This window comes from Castanea sativa, chromosome 6 (genome assembly GCF_040712315.1).
Source record: "Castanea sativa cultivar Marrone di Chiusa Pesio chromosome 6, ASM4071231v1".
NCBI classification, from domain to species: domain Eukaryota; kingdom Viridiplantae; phylum Streptophyta; class Magnoliopsida; order Fagales; family Fagaceae; genus Castanea; species Castanea sativa.
Genome location: NC_134018.1, coordinates 9035272 through 9060877, shown reverse-complemented (window position 1 = coordinate 9060877; position 25606 = coordinate 9035272). Strand labels below are relative to the sequence as shown.

At 34.2% G+C, this 25606-nt stretch overlaps 2 pseudogenes; both read left to right on the top strand.

Moving 5' to 3' along the window:
• Nucleotides 1-4021: 4021 nt before the first annotated feature.
• LOC142641719 (G-type lectin S-receptor-like serine/threonine-protein kinase LECRK1) lies at nucleotides 4022-7509 on the top strand (annotated as a pseudogene).
• An 8489-nt stretch (nucleotides 7510-15998) lies between these two features.
• On the top strand, nucleotides 15999-18387 carry LOC142638075 (G-type lectin S-receptor-like serine/threonine-protein kinase LECRK3; annotated as a pseudogene).
• The last annotated feature ends 7219 nt before the right edge of the window (nucleotides 18388-25606 follow it).

Genomic DNA, 25606 nt, shown 5'->3' with positions numbered 1-25606 from the left:
ATACATAAATATCTTAACTTTCCCAAGTACAAGTTAAATAATACATAAATATTTAAGGTTATACAGTCCAAAGTTGTTCACAAATCTTATTCTCACCACAAGAAATAGAAAAACAAAACATAGATTTGAACCATATCATGTTATTAATCTCGTCAAGTGCACATGTCGAGAAAGTTTATAGGATAAAATGCAATATCCACCCTCTATATTTCACAAAAATTCATTTCAATTCTCTAATTTTGCTCTCATTCACTTCAGTCCTCTAACTTTCAAGTTTATCTAATTAAGGCATTTTCATCAACTTTTGTTATATCTTGTGATTACTTTTCCAATTAAAAATTTTTTTTTTCAAGAATTTTAATTAAAAAAATTTAATTAATGATTGAAAAGTATTTTCCCAAATTTTTTTTTCAAAAGTTATAACAAAAGTTGACAGAAATGTCTTAATTGAATAAATTTAAAACTTAGAGGACTGAAATGAACAAAAGCAAAGTTAGAGAACTAAAATGAATTCTGAAAAAAATTACAAATGTGGATTTTGCATTTTAGCCAAGTTTATACATATATAAAGTTTTAAGAATGAAACTTAACATGTTAGATAACGAAAAAACAAATAAATTATAAATATGAATTTTATTTTAATATACCCATGTTAGTCATAGATTTAGTGGTGGTAATATTTAAACCTGAGAATTGCACCTTAAGTTGATCAATAATTTTATCAGTATTTTCACCTACAACACAAAATTTTAATATAATATAACAATTTTATATATAATGAAAATGGGTAAATAAAAAAAATTATAATTATGACTATTCTATAAATAGATTAAGTATTTCCATCAAATCTATATAGCCAACTTCGAGTGCAAATCAAAATTTCTACACTCTTTAGCAAAAGACAGGATCAATACTGATTAAGAATTTTTGCTTCAATACTAAAGTGAGAATAAATGAAAGAAAAGAGCAAAAAGAAACTCATGTGTTAAGTGTAGAGAAAGTGAAAAAAAAAAAAAAAAAAAAAAGTCTCAAAACATAGAGTTCATACCTTTAAAAATCTTATCCATATCCATATTTTACCTATGGATTCAAATAAATTAATAGTTTTAGATCCAATTTTGACAGGTAGGATCTTGTGAACACATTTTATAGAAGAAGGTATATTTTATACCGGTTACATTCAACAAATTTCTCACATGTGTATTTTATCTGGGGCTCATATATTGTGAAAGGGCTCGCTTTATATCAATATCCTTTCACGTTCTATGAAAAAAAAGGCTTATAAATTAGTCTTCCACTGCAGCTTTAAACAATATTATTTTCTTGGTAAGGGAATTTCCGGAAAGACCGCGAAAGTCGAAAGACCCACGTACCGTCATATGATTCATATTACCTTTAACGCTTCCACTGATAAAAAGAAAAAGGCAAAAAAAAAAAAAAAAAAAAAAACTAGATATTAGATAGCATAAAATTTCTGGGAAAGCAGATTGGTCTGGATTCCGGACACAAGGAGGAACCTCCTCAGTCCAAAAAGTCTTTTTAGATAACGCAATAAGTTAAAAGGTTTCTGAAGTATGCTTCCTACTCACATTTCACGTTCCACAATGACTTTAAAGTGTTTTTAGGGGGTGTTTGGTAGGCTCACCCAAACACACATTTTCAGTTTTTAAACAATATTACACGCATTTTATACACTTTTTCACCCACACGTATTTTCACACATGTTTTCAAACTACAAAACACATGTTTTCAAATATATGTACCAAACACCCCCTTAACCTTCCAAAACACATCTAATTTTTAACTATATTTTATGGACCATAAACTTAACCTAACTAAACGTATAATTTAGGGATTCCAAAGTAAGAATGAATTCAAAATTATATTAGTTTTTTCTCTTTCAAAAAGAAAAAGAAAAAAAAAAGCTTAGTTTTGTTAGCAATATCATTATTACTATCATCTTTCCTAGTATCCTGCTGAGTATTACTATTGCTGTCATCTATATTTGTGATAAACAAACAAAGCGAACAATACTCTCCAGTGTAGGGCTGTAAATGAATCATCTTGGTCATAACAAGCTAATTCATGTTTATTTGTTTATAAACTAATTAAATTTGAACTTTAATTTTAGGCTTGTTTAGTAAATAAATCGGGCTCAAGCAAAAAAAAAAAAAATGTTTATGAAAAAACTTGTGAACAATAGGGCTTGATAAATAAATAAAAAAAGAGCTAGCCTTAGGTTGGTTTATGAGCTTGGTAATAGGTTTGATACGAGATTGAACAATAAACTTATATCTTACTAAATTTTAAATTAATTGAGAGTTGAGCTTGATACTATTTGTCCAAACAAAATAGGCATAAGAATATGCTTAATATGGACTTGATAATGTACTTGTATTGGATCATTATCAAGAGCTTGAACTTGATATAGAGTTTGATCTTGGCTTGACTAATGAACCATGCCAACCTAAGCCAAGCACAAGCTTTTAGACAGTCTCAAGCTCAAACATTGTTTGTAGTATAGGTTTAAGCTCAAGTTAAGCTTGAGATTTTTCTTAAGCCTTTTCTTTTTCTTTGTAAGGGTCTAATATATTGTTAATGTTACCAAAGTTTGGCTAAGTTGTAGCCTAAAGATACAGCTCTCACTAAGTAACTTAAAATAATTATATATTTTGAAAATATAACCGTTGAATTGCATGTTATTAATGTTATTAAAACACATGTCAAATTTCATACCAATTAGATTTTATTTTCTATTTGATCTATAAACTTGTTTTTTTATGTATACTTTTAGACTACAAAAACTTGAAATTTAAATATTTGATTGATGACATAGTTATTGATCTTTAATTTTCTTGAAATTTTGCAAGCATGGAGGATATAAGAAGAAAATAAATTCAATTACAGGTTTGTCAAAATTCATATCCAATAAAAAAATATTGAGTGGAATTGTAGTCTTAGTCTATAACCAAGTTTTTATTTTTATTTTTATTTTTTTATAAGAGTATACAATTATGGTTTTAAAAACCAGAATCGTCAAAGAATTAGAAGAGAGACTAGTTCCTGGTTTTTCCGGTTCTTGACAGGTTTTTTGTCAGTTTTCCTCAAATTTAACGAACCAGTTCCTAGTTCAGCTAGTGGAATCGGCTGGTGTGGTTTTTAAAATAGCATCTACAACCAAGTTTATTGCTAAAATTTGTCCAAAGTTTAATTATGTTGGGCCTAAAAAAAATTTGAGTGGTCACAAAATTTTTTTAAGTTAAAAAAAATCATAAAAGTTTATATATAATAACTATTATTTTTAGGTCAGGGTTTGTGACCACCCTACCTTCAATGTGAAGCCACCCCTGAACTAAATGACACTTGACGTTTTGAATGAAGACATTCAAGATTCACATCCTCCCTTTCCCAACAATCGAAATTATTAAACCCTTTTAACTCAAGGAAGGACCAATATTTATTATATTACCATTATTTTTTAATCAAAATTGAGAGAGAATTGAGACAAAACTTGATCTTATTGAATGAATAATTACTAGTGGTGCTCTCTGTTTTATATATTCCATAACAGAGACAAAAACCACCAAAACCAGAAAACTGAGCTAGTAACGTTTGGTAAAGTTGTTCTAGTAACGTTGTTTGTATTTTTTGGAAATACGTGTGGGTAAAAAGTGTGTAAAAATATGTGTAATGTTGTTTAAAAGCTGAAAACATGTGTTTAAACACATGTACCAAATGACCCTAAGTAACTAACCCGCCAAATTCTGTTATACAATCTAGCCAATAAGCATAACACATCTGTACTAGCCTCACACGTGCACAGCACATGTTCATTAAACAGTATTACAAACTAGGAGTTAAAAAACTGCAAGTAGTTTAATAGAAGCAACTAGACGACAGTAGCTTCTGCCACTTTTTAACATTTGTTGTTTTAAGCTTGCTGTTGATTCTGCTTTCATTTCCCTTGTTTCTGGTTTGATCTTTACTGCTGTTCTGAGACCCTCTAATCTAACTCTGTCTCATGGCATCGGTACCAGTTCTGTCGTTACTGCTGGTTTTACTAGTTCCCGTTCATGCAAACGCTCAACAGAACCAGTCCAACGTGATACAGTTAGGTCTTCTCTTTCCCCAAATGCAAACCGTACTTGTTAGGTCTCACCCTCTGGTCTTTTTGCATTTGGTTTCTATCCACAAAATGATGGATTTGCTATCGGAATATGGCTGCTTAATCAAACTGAGAAGACAGTCATCTGGACTGCAAATCGAGGTGATCCACTTGTCTCCTCTAACGCTACACTGGAATTAACTATAGATGGTGAGCTACTGCTTCGAACTGAGCAAGGCATAGAATTATCGATTTCTGATGTGGATGACGCTGCAAGTTCAGCTGCTATGCTCGATTCTGGTAATTTTGTGCTCTACGGCAATGATTCCAATGTAATCTGGGATAGCTTTGATTTTCCAACTGACACCATATTAGGGGGTCAGAATCTCTCTGGGGGCCATAACTTGGTTTCAAGTGTGTCTATATCAGACCATTCGAGTGGACGTTATTCACTTAATATGAAGCTTGATGGAAACCTCGTTGCCTACCCCGTAAACAGCTCGGATGACGCGAGTGCATATTGGTCCTCTGATACTTCTAAAAGTGGCTAAGTTGCACATCTCGTAGCTCATATCCTGACAAGAATGGAACGACCATCTTGTAGACGACTAAATTTCTTAGTTCGAAATAAATCAAACAAGTAAAATAGTTTCGCAAATACGAATTTGTATTGATAAATGTGTGGTACAATTCTCTGTAATTACAAAAGAGTGATCCTCTGATTCGATCTCCTTGAAAGATTTTTGATTGGAATTGTGGTAATGTGATTTTGGTTTGAACATAAGATATTCTTCAATTTGGCTGAGGAATGGATCGAAGATCTTTGAAACGGAATTATAATGAATCTCTGGCTATGAGCTTGTTAGAAATTCTTTGTTCTTCATGTTCTTCGTGTGTTCTTCGTGTTCTTTGTGTGTTCTTCGTGTTCTTCGTGTGTTCTTCGTGTTTGAAGGTTTGTGGTGGAAGTTCTTCGGTGCTTTAGAGGCTTGATTCCGTAGAGCTTCATTGATTTATGGTTTGTTGAGGTTTCTGGAGGCTTTTGAGCTTGATTCTAGTGAACTTTGAGATTTAGGAATATGATTTGGATGATTCCTCTTTGATTGTTCTTCGTATTTGAAGGTTTGTGGTGGAAGTTCTTCGGGGCTTTGGAGGCTTGAATCCGTAGAGCTTGATCAATTTGTGGTTTGTTGAGGTTTCTGGAGGCTTTTAAGCTTGATTCCAGTGGACTTTGAGATCTGGACGAGTAGTTTGGATGATTTTGCTTCGAATGTTGTTTGTATTCGAGGTTGAAGTTCTTGAAGTTCTTGGAGGCTTCGGGGTTTGATTCCGGCAGAGCTTCTGGATTTCTGAACTCAAGATATCTTCTTCCTTCTGTCTCCGTCCTGTCTGTCCTCTGTGTTGTCTCTGTTGTCTCTGTTCTGTGTCCTCCTAAATGTCTTAGGAAGGCTTCTATTTATAGGAGTTTAGGGGTAGGTGAGCGACACGTGGCGGAGTCTGATTGGTGACACTTGTCACAGCTTGATTGGTCCGCTTATGTCATCGCTTACACGTGCTGAGTGCTTGTGTCACTGCTTACACGTGCGAGGCTGCTTGTGTCATCGCTTACACCTGCTGATGCAGTTTCATGCCTTTATTTCAATGACACTTGGCAAATTTCTATTGGTTTCTGAATAGTGATGGCAAAACCTAACAGCAATACGTGGCGCTTTGTAATTGGTTGTATTTTGTGGACTTGGTAGTATGATGTGTCAGCTTGTGATAGGTCGGGAATTTTCCTTCTCTACACATCTACCGTGCAACACTTGATGCAGATGGGATCTTTAGATTGTATTTACACCAGATTAAGAGTGGCAATAGCTCAAGTATGTTGATGGAGTGGTCCGCTCTGTCTAACCAATGTGAAGTCAAGGGTTTCTGTGGACTCAACAGTTACTGCTCAGGCAAGGGCAGCAAAGCTGATTGTAACTGTTATCCTGGATTTGATTTCATCAACACCAGCAATAAGTTCCTGGGCTGCCACCAAAACTTCAATGAAGAGGATTGCGGACGCAGCGAAGATCCAGAAATGCTGTACAATGTCGCTTCTTTAGAGAATGTGTGGTGGACTGATGACCCTTATTCTGTTAAGCTAATAGAAAAGAAAGCTTGTGGCAAATCTTGCCTGGAAGATTGTAATTGTGGAGCAGTGTTGTATACAGATGCTTATTGCAACAAATATAAGCTTCCGCATAGATATGGTAGAATAAGAAATGCAACCAAACCAAGTATAGCTTTCTTCAAGGTGTACCATCCCTGTCAAGTACATGAAGTCGGTCAAGTCCATGAAGTCTTGATTGAAAGCAAGAAAAGTCTGATTTTGATTCTTTCTATAATTTTGGGTTCAGTTTTATGCTTGTGCCTTGTTTTGGCAACCTCTAGCATGTTGGTGTACAGGCACAAATTTGACAGGTACAGAAAACTGACAGAAAATGTGAACTTGGGATTAGCTGAAGAGTTTACTCTGCGGTTATTTTCTTACAACGAGCTTGAGAGCTACGGAAGGCTTCCCAGAAGAATTAGGTAGGGGCCCTTATGGAGCAGTTTGCAAAGGGACTATATCTGAGGGTGGGCAAAACTATTGTTGCGAAGAGACTCGAGAAAGATGTGGAAGAAGGGGACTGTGAATTTCAGTCTGAAATTATTGCAATTGCACGAACTCATCATAAAAACTTGGTTCAAGTACTTGGCATTTGCATTGAGGGAAATAGGAAGCTTTTAGTTTACGAGTACATGAACAATGGCTCACTTGCTGATCTTATCTTCAAGGCTGAGAGGCCCCCAATTTGGAAAGAAAGAATAAGAATTGCACTAGATGTGGCTAGAGGGCTTCTCTATTTGCATGAAGAGAGTGAAGTCCATATCATCCACCGCAACATAAAGCTTCAAAACATACTCATGGATGATAATTGGACAGCAAAGATTTCGGATTTCGGATTTGCAAAGCTACTAATGCCAAGTCAATTAGGAGCCACAACAACTGTGAAAGGGGCAAGTGCATATTTAGCGCCTGAATGGGAAAAGAATTCCTTAATATCATTTCAAACTGATATATACAGCTTTGGCGTTGTACTTTTGGAGATTGTCTGTTGTAGAAGAAGCATTGAAGTAAATGTTTCAACTGCAGATGAGATAATTCTTTCTAATTGGGTATATGACTGCTTTTCTGCAGGAGAGTTGGACAAGCTTGTGAACGATGAAAATGTAGACTTCAGGACATTGGAAAGAATGGTCAAGGTGGGATTGTGGTGTGTTCAAGAAGATCCAACTTTGCGCCATTCAATGAAGAATGTAGTCTTGAGATGTTGGAAGGAACAATAAATGTTCCAATTCCTCCATCGCCAGTTCTTTCCATTGTTGTTTCATAACATGTGCACTCTAATTGATATATCGTATTCCTAGGGGACGTAATAATGTGTATGTATGTATATACATATATTTAGTAGGTACGCATACCCTAGTTTGTTTTTATGATTTAATTTTATTTCTTTTTTTCTTATGGAATCAATATTATTGTAGCCGATAGGAGGGATCTGACCTCTTAATTGGTTCCGTTATCTTTGTGCATTTTGTGTGCTTTTGCATCTTTCTTTAGCCAAAAAATAAAAAATTGGAAGTGATGAAATAAATTGCCTTTTGTTAAGATGTAAATTTGGATTTCTTGTATTTGTGTTCTTTTTATTCCATGCCAATTTCTATGTAATTTATTGCATAAATCTTTTGTATTTATGTGGTTAATTTTTGTACTTGGATTGGGGTTTGAAGTGAGTTCATAAGCTATTCGTAGATGATTTTTGGGAAAAAATGGGCATTTGCTCCTAATTTACAAATTATGCAATAAAATGCACTTATTTTGAAACTATTTAACAAAATGCTCCTGTTTTTTAAACTCGATTTTAACAAAATCGACTTCCGTGTAAAACTTGATATCCTTAAAATTGAGTTATATGTATATTTTTAAATGAAACTCATCATTAGCAACTTCAAGTTTCATTTAAATTTTCAAAAAATTCAAGTGGCAAAATATATACAAAACTCAATATTATTAATGTTGAGTTTCACCTGTTACTCAATTTTGTTAAAATTGAGTTTCAAAAATAGGGGTATTTTGCTAAATGGTTTCAAAACATGAGTATTTTACTGCATAATTTGTAATTAGGGGTAAATGTCCATTTTTCCCTAATTTTTGTGGGACAATTGGTAGGACAAGGGACTCATGAAATAGGCACATGATAGTTTTAAGATGTTGTTGTGACCAATTTCGTGGGACACATCATTAGCCTACATGAGCAAAAATGCCCATGTTGGAGAGAAATTTGTTATTTAGATCCTCTGTTGTTCAAGCCCCCTTCCCACTATATTTATACTCATTTCCCATAATTTTACCCTAAACACTCTCCTGAGAGTTAAAAGAATTGGAGCCATTGTTGAGAGACCCAAACACCATCGATTCTCGATTCTCTTACCTCTTATCATAGCCATAGTTTTGAGAAGAGATTACCCCAATTACAATCATCACCATCCCTATAGGTTACTAGAAATATTGGAGATTGCCCAATTTTAGGCTGGGAGGCTTGAAAAGTGCAACCGATCTAGGTTGCAGTATTCGGGAAGCTAGATTGAAGAAAGTACTCGGTGACGTCGAATGCAAACTAGAGCTTAGAGTGCTCAGATACCTGGTAGCTTAGGCTTTAAGGATCTTTGTTGTAACCTTTGTACTATAACTATTTTATCAAGTGGATCATTTCTTACGGCCAAGCTGTGGAAAGGTTTTTACGTAGGATATTTGTATTTTCCTCTTCGGGTTTGCTTTTCTCTAGTTGCTGTCAATTGCTCATTTAATTGCTCAAATTTGTTCATCCATGTAATTATTAGTAGCCATGCTTAGTTAATTTAGTTAATAACATATATTCGCATTAATTGTTAGATTAGCTATACTTAAAATTTGGGGTCTAAATCATGACCTATTTTGACTTAGGAAGATGTCTGACTTTTCATGTTTGTTAGGTTCATTATAGTCCATTTGGCACTAGTCTATTTGAATGTGTGTGTGTGTTTTTAGATTGAAATTCTGTTAAACTACGGATATACTTAGAAAAAGTAAAACTTTAAAAAGGTGAAACAAATAAAAAAATCTAATGACAAACATACTCCCCCTAAAATCTTTTGTCTGGTATCCATATTAGACAATCATTTTTTTTTTAAATTGCTTATATATATATATATATATATATATATATATACTCTCTCCATTTTAGAAAGTCTATTTCATAATTAAAATTTGATTTTTGAATGTGATGATGAACCATGTACCATATAAACTACATAAAAAATGCGAAAATACTATTTTGGTCCTTACATATTGAAGTTATAGTCAATTTAGTTCTTACACTTTGGTAGCAGTAAATTTGACCCTTATTATTTTCAACCTAAAGTCAATTTGGTCCATACTGTTAACCCACTAACAGAAAATGCTTATGTGGTTAACGAATTGCACAATTGGCACACTTTATGCCTATATGGCTACTAAAATAATAATAAAATATTTTAGTTGTTATTTTTTTTATATAAAATAGAATTGCTACTCTAGCATAATCTAAGTGTATATATGTGTGAAACTTCCTCCTAAAAATTTAAATACTAGCCCTTGCCCCCCACACCCAACCAACACTCATTTTTAAAACCACATCCACATAATAAAATTCCATGTCTAAACATTAAAAAAATGGAATGATTTTTAAAAGGAAAAATAAAATGAATTTGAGAAAATGAAACATTGGAGAATTAGAAGTGATTTTTATTTTTATGATTTATTCCTAGAACTATTTAGAGATTGGCTTGGCAAAGTATAATTTACTTTAGAATTTGTAACTTTGTCATTAACATTTGACATAACAAAGGAAATGTAGGAAGTGGCTAGACAGAATTTCAATGAAAGCTCGAGCCCCTGAGATTAGTCTGGTGATGATGATCCTAAGGAGAATGACGTCATTTTCAAGCACAGCCTTAGTAGCTCGATCCCAGGCACAACTTGAGGAGCAGCGCTTGCCGTTGATCTATTTTTTCTGGGATAATATTTATTTGTATAACTGTAATCTAGATCTTTCTTTCTTGTGTTTTGAGTTTGTGAGATATAAAAATTTGCAGATCTGAGAAAAAAAAAATTTTGGTTCAACAATTTGGTTTAGATTTTGTGGTTCTCTCATCAATTTTGAATTTTTGGGGTTCACGGGTTTTGGGATTTTTTTTTTTTAAATTTTTATGGCTAAGGGATTTAGTCTAGGTTTGATTGGATTTTTTTGGGTTAAACTCCTCAAAGAAGTTTTTAGTTGCTGTCTTTGGCTAGTGTAAGAAAATCTGGGAAATTTTTTAAAACTCTTCCTTTTCAATTTTTTTTGTTTTATTTCTTTAAAATGGATTTTTTTTTTCTGTTTCTAATTTTTTTAGATCCTAATGTTGCATTTAAAAATACTAATTAAAATATTATATTGCTATTTTAGTAGTCACATAGGCGTGAATTATGCTCACTGTGCAATTCCACCAAAGAATTTTCCAACTTTTTTTTATTTGTTTTTATTTGTTTTTATTTTTTTATTTTTTTTATTTTATTTTTTTTTAAGTCTTCACTCTTCACAACCACTTTATTAAGAAGCTTGCTTATGTCTATCGTCAAATCTTACCTACTAGTTAAAGACACGAGTAACGCTAGAGATACAATACTAGAGGGAATGTGCATACTAGCGGTGTGAGGGCATCTATGTAGTAAGTTAGGCAACGTTTGAAAGAATAAAGGAAATTAACATCTCGAGTTTTTGAAACACGAGATCCACATTAAAACTCGAGTCTCAAAGACTCGCTTTATGCTCGCTGAGGTGGACAAAAATGCCACCTAGATCTCGAGTCTTAAAAACTCGTTTTGCGCAAAATAAAAATTGAGTCTTTAAGACTCGATTTTCTTGGCAAAAATTTCTTATCAACGCATAAAAATCGAGTCTTTAAAACTTGATTTTCTTAGGCAAAAAGTTCTTATCAACGCATAGAACTCGAGTCTATAAGACTCGAGTTCCACTGGACAAAATAATAAAAACTCACATAACCACACTTAGCCCGTATTATATAACACACGCTCATAGAGAAACTCAAAAACAGAGCATCCTCAGTAGTCTCTCAGCCTCACTAACTCTCACACCACATTGCCTCTCACTCTCACAAAACCACATTGTCCACTCTCACTGCTCTTCCCTCTCAGCAAATTCATATCTCAGGTAAGGGTTTGCATAATTTGATTGTCATTGTAGTTGGGTATGTTGTCTATGGGTGTGAGTTAAAGAGTTTGTCTATTTATTTTGTAGATAGTTAACATAACTTAGTTAATTTACCAATATTGTGAATTATAGAACTTTGTTTTGTTAGTGTTAATTTTTTGAGTATTTATTGCATAGTTTTTGTTATCAAAATTTTATTCATCATTTCTAGGCTTTTATTTTTATAATGATCTTACAAGTTTTTTTGACTTTATTTATCATTGTTTTGGGTATGAAATGGGTAGTGAATGAATGTAATGAATGGGTATGTAATCATGCTCCTCTACCCACCTAGTTCTTTCAGAACCCTTTTAGGCATTATAGGTCACCACACAATGGAGTAATAGATAATTCCGTCTCTCCATCCACTTGGATTAGAAGGCTTACATCTTGGCCTTTAGATATTAATGGGCAATGGGGCACTCTATAATCTGGCTTGAATATGTTCAGCCTTAAGATCACATTACTTTTTTCCCCCACTTTATGACTATGTGATTTAACTAACATAGTACTTGACTTGAACAGGTTCACAATGCCTGAAATTGATATAATCCTATACCACGGTGGTCCGCTTAAGAATGCTAATGCAAACAAGGGATTGCCATTTGAGGGGTCGGGCACAAAGACCTATTATACCCAAATTGATCGTAGGTTGAAGACCCTTGAGGAATTGAAGATGTTTGTCATGGAAGAGTTGTGTGAGAATCCTGATATGCATAACATACAAATTACTTATCGTATGCCAAATGAAATCCTGAAGCACTGGATTAATTACAAGTATATGGCGATAGAAATAGACAAACATGTAAAGATCATGTTTGACAAGTTGGAGAGAATAGCTGAAGTAACTAACATTGAGTTGCACATACAATTGGAGCCGCGTGCAGTATGGCAAGAGGATATCCAACAAACAACCACAAGCTTACAGGTTACGATTCCGGATGCTCAATATGAGTATTCTACATATGTAAAGGATGATGATGTTCATACCGATGGTGATGATGATGATGATGATGACAATGACTATGTTGATGAGACTACTACCATTAACAATGATGATGACAATGATGATGACGACTATGTTGATGAGAATCTTGCCATTAACGGTGAAGATTTTGCCGATAAAGATGAATATAAAGACATGATTGACAGAGGGGACTTTCGGGACTTTGAGGACTTTGAGAGGGACATTGATGACGATGAGACATTGGAAGGTAGTGAACATGATGCAGACAATGTTATTAGTGTCCAAAACATTACGAACACAATCCATACCTACGCACCTCCTGCGTTGTCATTCTCTGCAAATACTTGGGAAAATATGGTTGATCTTTCACATATTGAGATGCCATTTATGTCTACTTGGAGAGAGGGGATGAATTTGTGCAAATGATTGACTTTTGCCAATAAAGTGGAGGTGAAGCGCGTATTAATAATTTGTGCCCTCAAGGAAAAAAAACAGTTTAAGGTCACTAGGTCGATGACGAAAAATCTTTGTGCGAAATGCGTGCATGAGTCATGCAAGTGGTATGTCTACATAGTTATGAAGCCCGATCTCCATGGACTGTGGATGGTCATCGTGTATGTGGGTCCTCACACGTGTATACCAACTGGGGTGCAAAATGATGGTAGAATGATGAGTTGTAATTTTATTGCAGCAGAAATCCATAAGAAGTTATGTGAGGATCACACTACTCAAATTAAGCATCTCAAATCTCTAATAGAGTCGAAATATAATGGCCATAAGCCTTCTTACTACAAGGTATGGGATGCGAAACAAAAGGCGATGGCGTTTATGTTTGGAAATTGGGAAGAGTCTTACCAAAGGCTGCAAAAGTTGCTAATGGCATATATCGTGTCACACCTACCGATGAAGATCACACCGTATTGTTGCATTATGCGTTTTGGTCTTTCGATCCATGCATATCAGGAGTCAAATACTGCAAGCCGGTTATTAGTATTGATAGGACCCATCTGTATGGTAAATATCAGGGAAAGTTGTTGGTCGCAATGGCAACCAACGCTAACAACAAGGTATTCCCTCTCGCCTTTGTTATTGTGGATTGTGAGTCAGGGTCTAGTTGGAGGTGGTTTTTACGGTGCCTCAGAGAAACGATTGGCCACGTGATACCTGACAAAGGCATTTGCATAATTTCTGACCGACATCTCGGTATCAAAAACGCCATTGCAAACTGGCCTAGAAGGGATGATGGAAAAACATGGGTATTTCATAGATATTGCCTTTGACATGTTGCTAACAACTTCAACACCCATTTTCAGAACTCGACTCTAAAGTCAACGGCGTTGAAAGAGGGATATGCTAGTCAGGTGGTTAAATTTGATACCATAATGGAGTCCATTAAGCAGGTGGAAATTGAGGCCATTAGGAAGAAGAAGAAGGTGAAGAATCAAGATTATCTTCCATACATATACCTAATGAGCGAGTCTGTGGATATGTGGACCCAGTCACATGATGGTGGGAGACGTTTTGGGGCAATGACAACCAATATATCAGAGTGCTTCAATGGTGTACTGAAAGGTGCACGAGGCTTTCCTATTGCAATATATGTGGACCTTTTAGAGATGAGGTAAATAGCAAATATAGAAATTTGCCTAACAAGAACAAGATTTAGCTGTGGCCCGTGGGTCTTGAACAACCCAATATGTTTTTCAGTGGCCATCTGAAGCAGATTTAGAATCTAAATCCATATAATAAAATATAATTATAAATGTTGATCTCAGAATTTTTTTAATGAGTATGTAGATCTCAGAATTTTAACTATAAATGTTGGTCACTAGGAGGCAGAGGAACTCCTGTCCATCGAACCCAGTCATATACACGTTGCTGCCAAAGCAAACTCACAAAGCTATCAATCAAATTAATGACAATTTTCTTTTAGTAAGATCAATTCTAGCAAAGTAATTCACACCCAATAAGCTTAGTCAACAATAAGCTTAGGCACCAAAAACTTTTAGAATTCATCAAACTAACCAAAAACCACGCCAAATTACTAAACCCTTCACTCAAATTAACACCAAAACAGTGACAAGGTGTCATAATTCACAACTAGCAAATTACTTATAAAGCGTGTTTACACTATTGGCTAAAAAGCACCACAAAATTTGAGAATTCATCAAATTAATCAAACCTAAGTACAATTCCCAAATCCCTTCACTCAAGGTACCATAATTAATAAACAAGGTATCATAATTAACAAGGTACCATAAACAAGGTACGCATAAACAAGGTACCATAATTAATAAAATTCATAATTTCAACTTGAAACTGACTTCCCCAACTACTTATAAACCTCAATTACACAACATTTGCATAGTTTTCGACAGAGTAACCAAAACCCATTTATCTGAAAAGCACCACAAACTTTGAGAACCCATCAAACTAACCAAAACCCACAAGCCCCCTTCACTCAAATTACCACCAAAACACAAAAAACATAAAAGAAAAAAAAAAAAAGCTATCATAATTCACAAAATTCAAAACCTTATCGAGCGAGACAGCGTCGAACACGTAAACCTTGCCCTGGAATGAGAGCAAGAGCTGGTTAGAGCCACCGTTCCCGGTGTTCACCAGAGGATAATCGGAGCCATCGGGCACAAACACGGCATTGGGAGCAACTTCTTAGACGTCACCGTTTAGCGTCGACACTGTGGCAAAGTATTTGCCTCAAAAGTGAATCAAAGTTCCTAAACGCCATCTTTGAATCAAATCCAAAAATGGGTACTTGGGTTTCCTTGAAATACCACATTAAATTTTTTTTTTTCAACTCTAACAATCACATAAAAACTAATGTCATTGCCAAAACATAACCATATTCTTAGAACACCAACAAAAAAAAACACACAAAAAAAAACCCAAAAAGATCCGAAAAACCCTAGGTTACATCATGAAATTCCAAAATCTAAAATTGGAGAAAGAGAGAGAGAGACAGAGGAATCTGAAAAGAAAAAACGACAAAGTATTGAGAAGAAAGAGAGACTACCTTTGGCACGGTGGGCTACGAATGGCTTTGACAATGAGCTACAATTGCTTGAGAGACTACCTTTGTGACAGTGGGCTATGATTTTGCTTTAGCACTGGGCTACAAATCTGCTTTATGAATGAGTGAGTGAGTGAGTGAGTGAGTTTGAGAGTGAATTTTAGAGGGCGGAGCGAAAGGGTGTTCGAGTGAGTGAGTGTTTGAACTTTGAGGATTTTGTAATGAGCTGTTTGAAGTGGTATGGATTTGTTTTTATTATGTAGATTTCGAGCTTTAGAAACTCGAGTTCTACGTGGCAATTTAGTTTCGAGTCTTATAAACTCGATTTCTATGTGGCTCCACGTGGCAATTTTGTCCAGGTAAGGTAGCACAAAAACATTGAACTCGAGCTTTAGAAAACTCGAGTTCTAATTAAATCTCAATTTTTATAAACTCGAGTTGCTAGTTTCACATATTCTTTCAAAACCAGCCAACTAACGAAATTGCTAAAATATTATTGTTATTTGGAAAGGGTGTTCTACAATACTAGGTATTATGTTTTTTTCATTCCCTCCCATGGCTTCCATATCCATTGTTTTCTTAGTCCTATCCATTACCTTTGTAGCTGGAAGAGCTCAACCAAACGAACCTAGCAGAATACGCTTAGGCACTTCCCTCACCTACCCTACTTCATGGCCTTCTCCTTCTAACCGATTTGCATTTGGATTCTATCAGCAAGGCAGTGGCTTTGCGGTGGGAATTTGGTTGGTCGTTATGGACAGCAAAACAGTTGTGTGGACAGCAAATCGTGACGATCCACCGGTCACCTCAAAGGCATTAGGCATCGCTGGATTTTACCAAGGATGGTAAGCTTGTGTTAAGAACAGAGCAGGGACCGGAACAAGTCATTGCTAGTGGTTCAAAAGTCCCCGCTTCCTATGCTGCCATGCTTGATTCTGGTAATTTTGTTCTCTATGACAATGATTCCAAGATCATCTGGCAGAGTTTTGAGACTCCTACCGATACCATTTTACAAGGTCAGACTCCGTTAGCTGGAGCTGAACTGCTCTCCAGTTTAAATGAGAGTGACCACTCAACTGGACCGTTTCATCTCATAATGCAGGGAGATGGAAACCTTGTTTCATACACAGGAAACAGTGGAGACCCCTATTGGAATACTGGCACTTCCGGGAGTGGTTTCAACCCGAATGGTTTCCTTTTTGACCTTTATCTTAATTCTACCGGCGGTTTAAACCTTGTCAACCAGTCCAATTCAGCAACCGTTTATACCTTGAATGATCATTTATTTTCCTCCGGAGACATCAACACCAACTTCAACAACGATAAAAATACCATTTATCGTGCAACTCTTGATGTTGATGGAATTTTCCGATTGTATTCTCACATCTACAATGAGAATAGAAACGACCGTGTATATCGTTTGTTTTCAACGTTAAAAAATTCATGTGACGTATACGGTTTCTGTGGCTTCAACAGCTTTTGTACACTAAATGTCGACCAAAGCAACTATCGTTGCCTTCCTGGGCATGATTTCGTAGACCCCAATCGAAGGACTCTTGGCTGTGAGAGACACTTTTCAGAAGCAGGGTGTACAGGTGGGAATGGAAATTCAGCTTTTTATTACATAAGTACTATGGAAAATATGGTGTGGGGAGACATTCCATATTTTGATAAAATTACGTCAAAGGAAGATTGCAGCAGCTCATGTTTGGAAGACTGCAATTGTGACGCAGCACTCTTCGATGGGAATTCTTGCCAGAAACAAAAGTTTCCACTGAGATTTCTTAGAACAGCTACAAAACCCAATTACACAGCATTCTTGAAGGTGGGATTTATCCCAAAGAAGCCACGGCCACCCATTGCTTCTGACACAGTCGTGATCACAAGCAAAACAGCTATGCTACAAATCGTTCTTGAAACTTTAGGCTTTACTGTTTTGTCATGTGTTGCTCTAGCAATCTTTGGCCATTTCATTTTCAAAATTAGAGTTTTAAGGTACCAAGGGCTGTTAAAGAAAGGAAATTTGGGCCTGCCTGAGGAAGTAACCTTAAGATTGTTCACATACACCGAGCTCAAAAGAGCAACAAATAGTTTTAAGGAAAAGTTGGGTAAAGGGTCTTTTGGAGCAGTTTACAAAGGTGCTCTAAACAAAGGTAAAAAACCTGTTGCAGTAAAGAGACTGGAGAAATTAGTTGAAGAAGGTGAAAGAGAGTTCCACGCAGAGATGCGAGCAATTGGAAGAATCCATCACAGGAACTTGGTTCGGTTGTTGGGTTTCTGTGCAGAGGACTCTAAAAGGCTTCTGGTTTATGAATACATGAGCAATGGTTCCCTTGCTGACCTACTGTTTGGGGCCATATTGCGTCCAGATTGGACTGAGAGATTGAGAATTGCATTGGATGTTGCAAGAGGAATTATCTATCTACATGAAGAGTGTGAGGCCCCTATCATTCATTGTGATATAAAACCTCAAAACATTTTGATGGATGATTGTTGGAATGCTAAAATTTCTGACTTTGGGCTGGCCATGTTCTTAATGCTAGATCAGACACGGACCTTCACAGGGGCCAGAGGAACAAGAGGGTATGTGGCACCAGAATGGCATAAGAACATCCCTATATCAGTGAAGGCAGATGTTTACAGTTATGGGATAGTGCTCTTGGAAATTGTATGTTGCAGAAAGAACATAGACGTTAACGCATCCACAGCAGAGGAGATTGTCCTTTCTTCTTGGGCCTTTAGGTGCTATGCTGCTAGAGAGTTATATAAGCTTGTGATTGGTGAAGAGGTAGATAAGATGAGCTTGGAGAAAATGGTGCAGGTGGGACTGTGATGCATTCAAGAAGAACCAGCTCTTCGTCCCTCTATGAAGAGTGTCGTCTTGATGTTAGAAGGTATTACTGAAGTACCGGTTCCCCCATGTCCAACTACTCCCTCCATGTAACCAATTTCCCCTATAGTTGAAATTTTCGTTTCTCATTTGTACAAATAAGTGATGACACACGATGCAGGGGTATGTTATAGTTTGATTTTCAAACAAATATATTGCTTATGTGTAATTCTCATGTAGTAATAAATGTTTAAAGAATTACTTGAAACAAGATGTGAATATTGTGCATCATGGATGCTTGTCTTTGGCAAGGTAAAATAGACTCGCCCCAGAAGATAAAAAGACTTAACAGTCTCCATTTGTAACATATGTTGCTCTACAATATGAGGCAGATACCCATGGTTCTTGTTGTTAGCAATAGCAGGCAGCTATAATATTTATACCAATTCCATACCAAATGTATCTCAAAATTTAAAGAAAAAAATCTCCAGAAGGTTCAACCAACCAATGTCTTCAACGTACCCCTTATATTTTTACCTGTTGCTCTTACAGTGTATGCTGTAATTTGAGTGTTTTGTCACCAAAATTTGGAACTATGGTGGTGGTTGTTGTGCAAGTTACCAAAAATATGAGTGATGAAAGGGTCAGATGATCAATAATCTGCAAATAATCATAATTTTTCGTCTTGTCTGTTCATGGAAGTCTTACTGTCACAAAGTAAATTGCTTGATTTAGAACAAATTAAAGGTTATGTCATATAACAGATGTTAATCTCAAACAAGCATCTGTAACAATCAAATAACAAGGTATGCAAAGGTGAATGAGGATATGATCAAAGATAAAAGGAAATAACATGTTATGTAAACGTGAATTATTGAAACAAATCTGTTTAGTGGTTGACATGAAATGAAGCTTGCAAAAATACATTGTTCTTAGCAAAAAGAGTTCAGGGTTTAAGTTGAACTTTACTTTCTCACTAAGCAGTGCTATTTCTGCTCAGGGTGAAGTTATGGAAGTGGGGGTAATTGCAGCTCCAAAGAACTAAGAAGCAAATATCAATCTCTCTGTAATAAATTTGGATGTCATGTGAATTCCTACCCTGTTACATATGTAACTGTAAAATTTATAAATCATCAATCTCTATTAGTGAAAAATCTCTTCCCTAAATTAGTTTAATAGTGTCGCTGGCAACTAATAGTTGTATTTAAGAGAGCTTACATTTTCAAATTGCCAACCACCTCCCCCCCCCCCCCCAAAAGAGAGCTTACATTAAGGACATGTCGAGATCCATTTTCACTTGAATCTTACTAACTTCAAAACAGATCAGTTATATGATAATACACATCATATTTTATTTTTTGATGGAATATTAATCTCTGTTCTTCTATTAATCTCTTTTACTTTTACTCCGGGAGGTGGATGCTTTGAAGGGTAAATAGCATCTGCAGTTGAAAATGCTATTTCCAATAAAATTAGAGCAGGTATTATAAAGCTTGAGTCTTGGAATCAGTTCAAATATACATCCCAGTATACAGCATTGCTGTATTAAATGCCACTTTTGTGGGCAATCCTGTGCTGTGTAATTCTACCATTGAATTTGAGATTAAAGGTCTAGTCACAGGCACTGCAAAGGATGCATTTGTAGTTTCAAACTATAACCATAAAGGATGGAGGGGTTCTACTTCCTGCAGCAGTCCAGCTAAGATGAATCAGATCGCATTACAAGAGACTGTCTTTAATTATGTATCATAGTTTCCTTTGATGTATGTTTTTCACTGTCTAACTCTTGCTTTCTACTTCTAACTTCATTATTCAAGTACAGTTGAAAAGATCTCTTTTACTTTTGTATTAGCGCATGTATGGAATTTTGAAAATATCAAGCTATACAACTGTGTGATGCATTTTATACATTGTGAAGATGGGACATATTACTTAGACTGGCTTCTGGCTTTGTTTGAGTATCTCCAAAAGTGTCTTATGCTGGATTGAAACTGTTGCCTGAGCTCTAACTCACATTGGGCATATCTGAGTTTCAACCTTGAGTTTTCTGTAATGCAATTGAGGTTGGACATTGGATTGTTAACAAAATACCTATCAGTCCATTTTGAACACTGCTGGATGGAGATACGTACATTGTTCCTCAACTGTACAAGTGGTAAAGTGTTATTTGTTGGTTCAGGAGATAAGTACTTCCGGCTCAGCAGAAATCTTGAGGAATAATTTAAATGGTAGTGTCAGATTGAAAGAACTGAAGTGGAGTGAGTTTGGCGATCTTTTTCAGATTATTGTCATTTTGGTCAGTTTCAGGTCCCTTGTTGGGAAATTGAAGATAGGTAGAAAGCCCAAAAGTGACCAAAATTTTGAATGACTAGCAGAACTGGACACCTGCCAAAAGAAGTGACTAGCGGCTACTAGTCCATTTCTAGGTCTGTAAATGGGACACAGCCCAAAGCCCAAAACAAAAGAAGATAATTTCACACACAAGTGCCCCAAAGCTGGTCTTAAAATGGCCCAAGTAATAGCTTCGTGAGAAGAAGTCAGCAGATACTAAACCCATTAATATGGGATCTTCTTCCATGTGTGGCTTTAGACAATTGTCTAAATGGCCGAATGAAAGAGACATCCCGCAACGTACAGAAATTCAGTACAAACTTGTCATGTCTATAGCATTATTGACACTTGCCCATCAGAGACCCAGGGTGCAGGTGGAGTTTTAAGAAATTCTCATGGTGATTGAATTATTGGTTTCTCCATACCATAAACATTGGTGTCACAGCTAGAATAATAGTTGAACTTTGGGCCATCCGTTTCGGCTTGCGATTTGCATGGGAACCGGGTTAAGACACATCCAAGTGAAAACCAACTCCTGCTAGGCTGCTAGCTACAATCTGGTAATAGTCTACTGCATTTGATGTTCCACCTGCACTAACAAATTTGATTGATGATTGTAGGTACCTAATCTCAATTTAACAAATTTGATTGGTGTTGTAGAATTCAAAAGAAGAAGAAAGTATGACCAAGTGTTTTTTTTTTGTCCTAGCTACTTGCAGTCTCGTTATAGATTTGAAATGCCTTGGTTAAGGTTGTGTTTTTATTGCAATTGACTAACTTTATTTAGGGAGGCAACAACTTTCAAATAAATTAAAAGAGATATATATTTTTTTTTTCTTAAAGTGCATTCCATTAGATAATGGTCACACTTTGACAAATTTAGGTGGTGTTTGTTACAGAGGAATTCACATTATTCTTAACATCCAGATTACTGAGAATGTGATGTCTTACAATATAGATGCCTAAGAATGTAATTATTCATATATTTAGTTTAATTGGGAATCTAATAAGATTTATAGGAATGTGAGATTATAATGTTTGGTTTATTTCTAGGAATTTTAACTGAATTATTTATTTTTCCCGTTCTATTGTTAGATTTGTAAATCCAATATAAGTCTTTAAAAAAAAAATCCTTTAAATAAATAATTTAAAAAACTATAAATTATGGCAAATTCATTAAAACTATAGTCTAACAGTTCAAAATGACAAGTACAATTCAAAAATGACTATTTAAATTCTCAAATTCTTTATTCTTAATAATAGTTTTTAAAAGAGTTTAATCCATAACAAAACAACCTGACAATATTCAGGTCTATAAGACCATAGAAGTAGCAATAAAAATAAAAGTAGTTCATCAACAATGAAACAAATGCGATCTATTACATATATAATGTATTCACCCCTGCATTTGTGAGCATTTAAATAACATAGTCATACCTAACGTCCACAGGCAATGAGTAAAACAAATCACATTTATGTGTATCGGCTATAAGCAATTCTTCAGCTTTGATTCTTTCTGATATAAAAAGTCCTTTGATTTTCAATAGCTCATTGAATATTTTCATTCTTTTCTTAGCTTCCTCTGACTCAATCTTGAAGCAAGATGCAATGGTGGCCATATGTCCATTAGTTTCTTCGTATTTCTTTCCAAAGTCTTTCATTGTCTCCATTAACGTCTCAGTTAGTTCATCATTGGATCTTAGCCTCTTCTTATTTAGATTCTTTGAGCTAACACCTTGATTGGGCATTTGTGTTTGGGATCCATAACCATTTACATTGATCTCTTCTATACCAGCATTTTTTTTTTTTTTTTTTTCTGTCTCAACTTCATTTGTAGGAGCTTGGTTTTCTTGTCTACTGCCTAACTCATCCGTTGCATCTATAGCATGTTGAAAAATATGTTAGAATATACACAGGTCTAAAATTTTGGAATATATTTATTTTAATTATTGCATAGAAAAATATGTTGGAATATACACAGGTCCAAAATTTTGGGTTAATCAGGCCTTTTTATTATTTATTTTATTTTATTTTATACATCACTATAAGTTTCTTTAAGATATTCTCCCTTCTCCCCATGTGTGTATGTATGTGTGTTAAAAATACTTAGTATTCTAAACAAAACAAAAAAAAAGCTTTGTATTGCTTCTTTATATTTATATATACATATATGGTTTACATGGGCTTTAAAAAAAAATTGTATGAAATTTTGATGTTTTGGTTGTATTGCAGTTGAATATGGATAGTGTTTTCAATTTAAATAATATAATTTCTTTTTTCATATCATTGCTTTTTTTTTTTTGGATAGATAAAGTTTTACTTTAGCTTAATTTAAGTATATATGTGTGTGAATCTTTCTCCTAGAGACTTAAACCTCGGCCTTTGCCCCTCACATCCCACACTGCACAAGTACTTATACTTATATAGAGTGACCATCGCAGTAAAGGTCCACGGTGGTATTATCATTACACTTAATATTTCAGTTTTTAGTATATATTTTTACTAATGAATTGAGCACAATTATCACTTGATGGTGATTGTTTTTATACAATGAAATTATTAGCTATCATGGGCGTTTATATATAACCATTTATATTCAATTTAAATATAAATACATCTACTTTGAAGGGTTTTGGAGGTGTGATAGAATATTTTATCATGTTTTTATTATGAAGTATTTTGTTTATTTTGGTCCTTTTTTCATTTATTTTTTTGTTGCAATTTTCTTATTATTTTTTGCGTGTAGAATTGTACATTGCTCCAAAAAATTGAACAGGAAAGTCACTTATCATCCTGCATGATTTAGCAAATGTGTTGAATATGTTGTAAGTTTAGAAATAATAGAGATAATATAATTTTGGGTAAAATGTTATTTTGGTCCCTAAACTTTACCAAAAGTTTGTTTTTCGTCCCTAAACTTAAAAAAATTCATTTTTCATCCCCAAACTCTGTAAAGAGTTTTTTTCAATAGTTTAGAGACAAAAACAGGGATGAAAATAGAACTTTTTTTAATAGTTTAAGGATGAAAACCAGATTTTTGGTAAAGTTTAAGGACATAAATAAAATATCTTTAACAGTTTAGGGACGAAAGATGAACTTTTTAATACTTTAAGAACAAAAAAAAAAAAAAAAACTTCTTAAAGTTTAGAGATAAAAAAACAAACTTTTTGTAAAATTTAAGGACCAAAATAGTATTTTACCCCTATAATTTTTATAAATGTTTGTGATGTTTATAAAAGGTTTAAGATTTACAATAAATTGTGGAAAATTATTAAATACTTAGGGAATACCATAGATGCATACTCCCGCCTCTCGCATGAATTGTGGTCTTACCATAAATTTAATTAGTGGGACCCACAGTTATGTGAGAGAAGGAAGTACACATTTATGATATTTCGAAAGTACCCAATATTTACTCATAAATTGTCTATTTTACATTTATGGTGGGCATGAATTTGGTCCTATTATTGTATCTCAAATCACAATAAAATAAAAATAAAAACCTTTCAAAACCTATCACACATTCACACCTTTAAAACCTTTCAAAGTACATACAAATGGCAGGGGATTTTATTTATGTATATGACGATTTTGTGTGATTTTAGATCAGTTAAAAATTAGTTATAATAATTAATATACTTGCTTGCAAAAGCTAAAGCGTAGTGTTTATTGTTGTTGAGCTCCTATTGCGTCATCTCATCATTACGTTATTTGTCACATTATTTTTAATTTATTCTTTGTTCCTTTTTTTTTTTTTTACAAAAAAATATTATTAGATTATTGACTTTACAAATTCATCTTGAACAGTTTTAACATTACATATAATTTTCTCTTTACATACTCATCTATTTTAATTTAGAATTTATTTTTTATTCCAGTTTTTTTTACAAAAAATGTAAATAGATTATCGACTTTAAACATTTATCTTGGGTGATTTTAACATTACATATAATTTTACCTTTACATATTCATCTACTTTAATTTAGATGTTTATAACTAAATAATGAAATTTTTGTAACTAAAAAAACCAAAAAAAAAAAAAAAATGTCCATACATATCTATACTATATATAATAATGAAAGTTTTGTAATAAATTTTATAAAGCTCTTTTTGCACTACATCTTTAGCATCTTTTCTTATTTTTTGTTTTTGGAAATTCTTACTTTGTTCAACTTTTCATCTTCTTCAACCATTGTCCTATTAGTTCAATCTTTCATCCCCTCCAATAATTCTTTTTTTTTTTTTTTTAATTTTCATTTGATCCCCTTTATATTTTAAATTTTTTTTCCTTTATATTTTCTTAAATTCTATAGTTTCACTTTGTTCAACCTTTCATCTACTTCCACTCTTCATCTTCCATCTTAATTTTCATACAAATTTCAAATTACTCATTTCCACCTCTCTCCCCTATGCCTTCCAAGTTGTCCACGACAAAAAGGTCAATACCCTCTCTCCTTCTCCAATTTTGTTTCTCTTTTGGTGAAATTTTTTTGATTGTTTCAACCACTTTTTTTTTTCCCTACTAATGGTTCTTTTTGTTATTGTTGATTTAATTGTCACATCACATTTATATATCTTTTTGATAAATTTATAGACTTTTATGCATATTTAGGTAGTTTGGTATTCCAATTTCCAATCACAAGTTTTTTTTTCCTTTATTGATTTGATTTGGGTTAATAATTAGTTGTTTTGCAAGTGGGAATTTTATTTTTTATAGTGATCAATTTAGATTTCAAACTATGAGACTTTACTATTTTTATTTTTTAATCCTTTGGGGTAGACAAAATTCTTTTAATAGTTGTATCAGAAGTACTCTATAATATCATATATTCAGAGAAAAACAAAAGTTAGTCAAAAGAAAATAATCGGATGGGTGACATACTTTAACTTTTGCAATTGTATTTTAATTATTATTATTATTTTATAACAATTCATATATAGAAATTTAATTCTTAGATTTTGCTAATAATTGTTTATTTGATAGTATGTTTTGAGTGGATGA